Here is a 5,728-nt window from a genome sequence, read left to right as displayed (position 1 = left end):
GTCAGACTACAGGCCGGCAACTAGGGCCACTGCTTGGTCAAATGCTCATGGTCATCTCCCTATGTTGGACAATAGAGGGATGAGAATGGATGAAGGAGCAACAAAAGTAACTGGAGATCTTTCCATGTAACTGAGTCTGCTCCACCATTCAGGGCTTGATCACCATAGCAAATTAAAACTAGTGTGGAGGCTCTTTGCCTACCTGTCTCTGATTAAGTGAATTTACAATCTCCAGTTCATACTTCTAGACCTGATATACAGAAGTTATAATCATTATCCCTATGGAATCATAGTATTAATGTGTTAATTATTAATAGTAATTAGAATAGAGTAGGGATTCAAATGAATCATTTCTCACAATCATAAAAGGAGCTATTTTGTAAATTAAAATAAATTGTGAATTCTTGCATCAGATAATTCATGAACTAAATAATTTTTAGTAGTCATTATCAATATTAAATGTTTAAAAATAATCATTTGGCTTAAAACAATATTGAGATAATTTTGTTACTATAAATCTGATCCCAAATATCCCCACTCCAAAATACTTTGTATTCGATATATATATTTTTTTTGCCTTGATTGCTCCATTATCCCTTCTCCCATCCCCCCCAAATGTAAACTCTTTGACCATACTTTGTTTTTGTTTTTGTTTTTGTTTTTCCTGAGATGCCTAGTACATACTAGTGTGCTTAGTAATGCCTAATGAATGAGGTGGAATGGAATCAAATTGCAACCCTGTTCCCAAGTAACTTTAGAAATCAGTGATTATATGTAGGTCCAGCCATTTCACTTGGCAGGCTCCTCTTTTCTCTTTTTTTCCCAAAATATCCTGTGGCTCTGAGATGAAAAAAAAAACAGAATTCAATATTAAGAAATAGATTTAGGGACACTATTTTCCTTCTATTTTAAACAGTGATGTTTTTGAACAATAAAAAAATAAAGATTAGTTACTGAAAATCTCAGATATTGGTTTCCTCTCTTTGGTGGTGTTATAATGATTGAAAGAAATTAATGAGAGAGAGAGAGAGAGTGAGAGAGAGAAAGAGAGAGAGACAGAGACAGAGAGACAGAGAGAGACAGAGTGAGAGAGAGAGAGAGAAGAGAGAGAGGAGAGAGAGAGGGAGAGACAGAGAGACAGAGAGAGACAGAGAGACAGAGAGAGACAGAGAGAGAGAGACAGAGACAGAGAGAGAGACAGAGAGAGAGACAGAGAAGAGAGAGACAGAGAGACAGAGAGAGAGAGAGAGAGAGAAGAGAGAGAGAGAGAGAGACAGAGAGACAGAGACAGAGAGACAGAGAGAGACAGAGAGAGACAGAGAGAGAGAGACAGAGACAGAGAGAGACAGAGAAGAGAGAGAGACAGAGACAGAGAGAGAAAAGAGAGAGACAGAGGAAGAAAGACAGAGTGAGAGAGAGAAAGAGAGAGAGAGACAGAGACAGAGACAGAGCGAGAGACAGAGAGAAGAGAGAGAGACAGAGAGACAGAGAGAGAGAGAGAGAGAGAGAGAGAGAGAGAGAGAGAGAGAGAGAGAGAGAGAGAGAGAGAGAAGATTGAATTCACCTCAGAGACAAAAACTGAAAAAATTATCCCAAATTGATCTGAGCAAATTTTGGAGTGTGGGAAATGTGAATGAGCTCAGAGTCTAGTCTCAGCGTATATACAGCTAGAAGAGGTTAGTTGTTTGTTCCTCAGAGAGAAAAGGCTCTTTCCCCTTTAGAATTTGGGGATGGAGGGAGAAAAAGGTCACAAGGGCATGTACCTTGGGATAGTGACCAATAGCTCCAAGCCTTTGATGAACTTCCAGAACAGGTATGGGAAGGTGATTGCCTTTGAGAGGAAGTGCACACTGTTCCCAGGTTGTGCCTAAGGGCAAAACGTCAATTGGCTTTGTTAGTTACTACTCTGGTGTCTGTATCACTAAGACATGTTATTCTGTCCTTTTAGGAAGATGAGACATAAAATATAGTGAATTATATATGTGTAATGATTTGCAGACAGATTTCAGGGAGATCCAACTTGGATAGGAAAAAAAATTTTCACTCATCTTTAACTAAAATTTAGTATTTCCTTCAATTATATTATTCTGTGCAGATCAAAGCATACAATTTTCACTTTTTTTTGTTTGTTTTGTTTTGGTGGTTTTTCCCTTTTTTCTGATTTTTCTTTCACAATTTGGCTATAATATGGAAATATGTTTTTAATGATTGTATATGTATAATCTATATCAAACTGCCATCTTGGGATGGACAGGTGGGAGGGTAAAAGAGGGAGAAAAAATTTAGAATTCAAAATCTTAGAAAAATGAATGTTGAAAATTCATGTAATTGAAAAAAACTATCAAGTAAAATAATAATAATTTAAAATAAATCTATTATTCTGACAGAGGATTAAAAACCTCTGGTTTAAATTTTTAAATATACATTTTTCTGAATTTTAGTCAAATTTTTGTACAATAAATACAAATGTGTTTTTATATTATACATATATATATATATATGTATATAAACGGAATTTTTAACAGAATTTGCTAAATATGCCTGTGACATGTAAGATACCACTAAAGAGTCCATAGTATTGGCAGCAAATTCCAAGCAGCTAGAGGGGACCCAATCTGTTTGGATCAAACAACTCTATGTGGGTAATATCTAAGATTTTTTTTTCAGTTCTGCAACATACCAGAAATTCAAATGTGTGTTGGCTACATCATTTTTTTCTTTTTTTTTTTCTTTTCAAAACATATGCACAGATAACTTTTCAACATTGACTCTTGCAAAACCTTGTGTTCCAAACCTTCCTTCCCTTCCTTCCATCCCCTTTCCTAGATGGCAAGTAATCCAATATATGTTAAAATATGCAATTCTTTTATACATATTTCTACAATTATGGTGCTGCACAAGAAAAATCAGTACATCAATTTTTCCTACAAATCTTTGTTGAACTTGGTGCCTTAGCATGACATCTAGCAACAACTACACAAAGGCAACAACTTGCTTGCAAGTTCATGCATCTACATAAACAAGACACTTAAGGTATTTTCATTGGCCATCCTCCCTCCCTGGAATGCTCTCCCCCCTCATCCCTGCCTCCTGGCTTTCCTGAAGTCACAGCTAAAACCCCACCTTCTACACAAAAGCCATTTCCAATTCCTTCCTTCGATTTTGAACATGCCTTCTTTCGATTAATTATTACCCACACATCCTGTATATGGCTTGTTTGTGCATATTGTTCACTTATTGTCTCCCCCACTACACTGGGAGCTCCTCAGGACTCAGGGCTTTTGCCTTTCTTTGTATTCCCATCACTTCATACAATGCTTGGCACAAAGTAAACATTTGACTGACTAACCATGTGACAAGTAACTTGTTAACAAATTAAGCAAAAAACAATGTTAAATAAATCTCATCAAACTCCATTCCAGGATTAGAAGAAGTACATTTGAACCCCAGCCAATGGTAGATGCCCATGATATATATCACCTACTTTTTCTCTCTTAATATTTTTAAAATAAATTTTGTTATTTTTATATGCTTTCATAATTTGTCCCCACCACTGCTATGCTGAACAAAGCAATAACAAAAAGTCTTATAAACCGTTATAGTCTAGAAAAACAAATTTCCCCATTGAGCATGCCCTATTTATGAGATTAGGTTCAGGGAACCAAAACGATGAGGTTAGGGTGCCTGGTGGTCAGAGAGTTAATGAGGTTAGGGGCAGGTTTGGGGTTCAGGGAACCAAATGGAGAGGTTTGGCTCCCCTAAATGCCCTTTAGGATTCTGCTCAAGGTAGGGAGTTGTGGGAACCCCCTTCTGGCAGAGCAGAGGTTCTACGTAAAGAAATTACAAACCCGAAAAGCTGGACTGGTAAAAAGTTTATTACTGGCATTGGGAAGTCAGCCTTTGCTGTGCATGAATAGAAAGGCTAAATTCCTTAGTGGCAAGGTCCTGGCAGAGAAGTAAAGTTTCTAATAGAGAGATCCTGACAGAGAAGTATAAAGTCTCCTTGGGGAAATAGGTGAGAAAGATAAAGAGAGGGTAATGCTGCAAGAGAATATCATTCCAGCAGGCAGGGGTTTCCTTGGCATAGCATGTTAGGTCCTCTGCAAGGAGTGAGTTTAAAATTAGCTCTTTTTATAATAGAAGCCTTAGCTACAAGCCAGGCCTTTTCCCCATGGGGCTGATGAGCTTGAGCTGGAATTTGAATAGAATAGAATTGTGTCTTTCTAGGCTTAATCTTTAATTCAATGGGAAGCCTAATCAGTAGTGAGGTTTATCAATGGGGGCAGTGCAGTGTTTTAGGAAAACAGAATGAAGCTGTTAGAATGTTGGGGTCCCCTACAGAGGCAGGATTCAAGGAAACATTCCCCTTAAAGGAGTTTCAGAGAGTTTCAGGGCTCCCTGGTCATTATGACCGCCAGGAGGAGAATGGCGTGTCCTAACCTCTTCTGGACTCAGGATTTGTCATGGCCTGAACAGTTATTTTGGCCTTGAAAGTAGTTTCTCTCTATTTTTAAAAATTAATTTTATAATTATAACATTTTTTTTTGACAGTATATATGCATAGGTAATTTTTTTTTTACAACATTATCCCTTGTACTCCCTTCTGTTCCGAATTTTTCCCCTCCTTCCCTCCACCCCCTCCCCTAGATGGCAGGCATTCCCATACATATTAAATATCTTATAGTATATCCTAGGTACAATATATATGTGCAGAACTGAATTTTGTTGTTGTTGTTGTTGCAAAGGAAGAATTGTATTCAGAAAGTAAAAATAATCTGGGAAGAAAAACAAAAAAAATGCTCACAGTTTACACTCATTTCCCAGTGTTCCTTTTCTGGGTGTAGCTGATTCTGTTCATCATTGATTAATTGGAACTGAATTAGCTCTTCTCTATGTTGAAGATATCCACTTCCATCAGCATACATCCTCGTACAGTATCATTGTTAAAGTGTATAATGATCTTCTGGTTCTGCTCGTTTCACTCAGCATCAGTTGATATAAGTCTCTCCAAGCCTCTCTGTATTCCTCCTGTTGGTCATTTCTTACAGAACAATAATATTCCATAACATTCATATACAATAATTTACCCAACCATTCTCCAATTGATGGACATCCATTCAACTTCCAGTTTCTAACCACTATGAAAAGAGCTGCCACAAACATTTTAGCACATACAGGTCCTTTTCCCTTCTTTAGTATTTCCTTGGGATATAAGCCCAGTAGTAGTATGGCTGGGTCAAAGGGTATGCACATTTTGATAACTTTTTGGGCATAATTCCAGATTGCTCTCCAGAATGGTTGGATTCTTTCACAACTCCACCAACAATGCATCAGTGTCCCAGTTTTCCCACAGCCCCTCCAACATTCATCATTATTTGTTCCTGTCATGTTAGCCAATCTGTGTGTAATGATATCTCAGAGTTGTCTTAATTTGCATTTCTCTGATTAATAGTGATTTGGAACACTCTTTCATATGAGTGGAAATAGTTTTAATTTCATCATCTGAAAATTGTCTGTTCATATCCTTTGACCATTTATCAATTGGAGAATGGCTTGATTTCTTATAAATTAAAGTCAATTCTCTGTATATTTTGGAGATGAGGCCTTTATCACAACCTTTAACTGTAAAAATGTTTTCCCAATTTGTTACTTCCCTTCTAATCTTGTTTGCATTAGTTTTGTTTGTACAAAAACTTTTTAATTTGATGTAATCAAAATCTTCTATTTT

Source organism: Sminthopsis crassicaudata, chromosome 1, assembly GCF_048593235.1.
Source record: "Sminthopsis crassicaudata isolate SCR6 chromosome 1, ASM4859323v1, whole genome shotgun sequence".
Taxonomy (NCBI): Eukaryota; Metazoa; Chordata; class Mammalia; order Dasyuromorphia; family Dasyuridae; genus Sminthopsis; species Sminthopsis crassicaudata.
Note: the sequence above shows the minus strand (reverse complement) of the source record.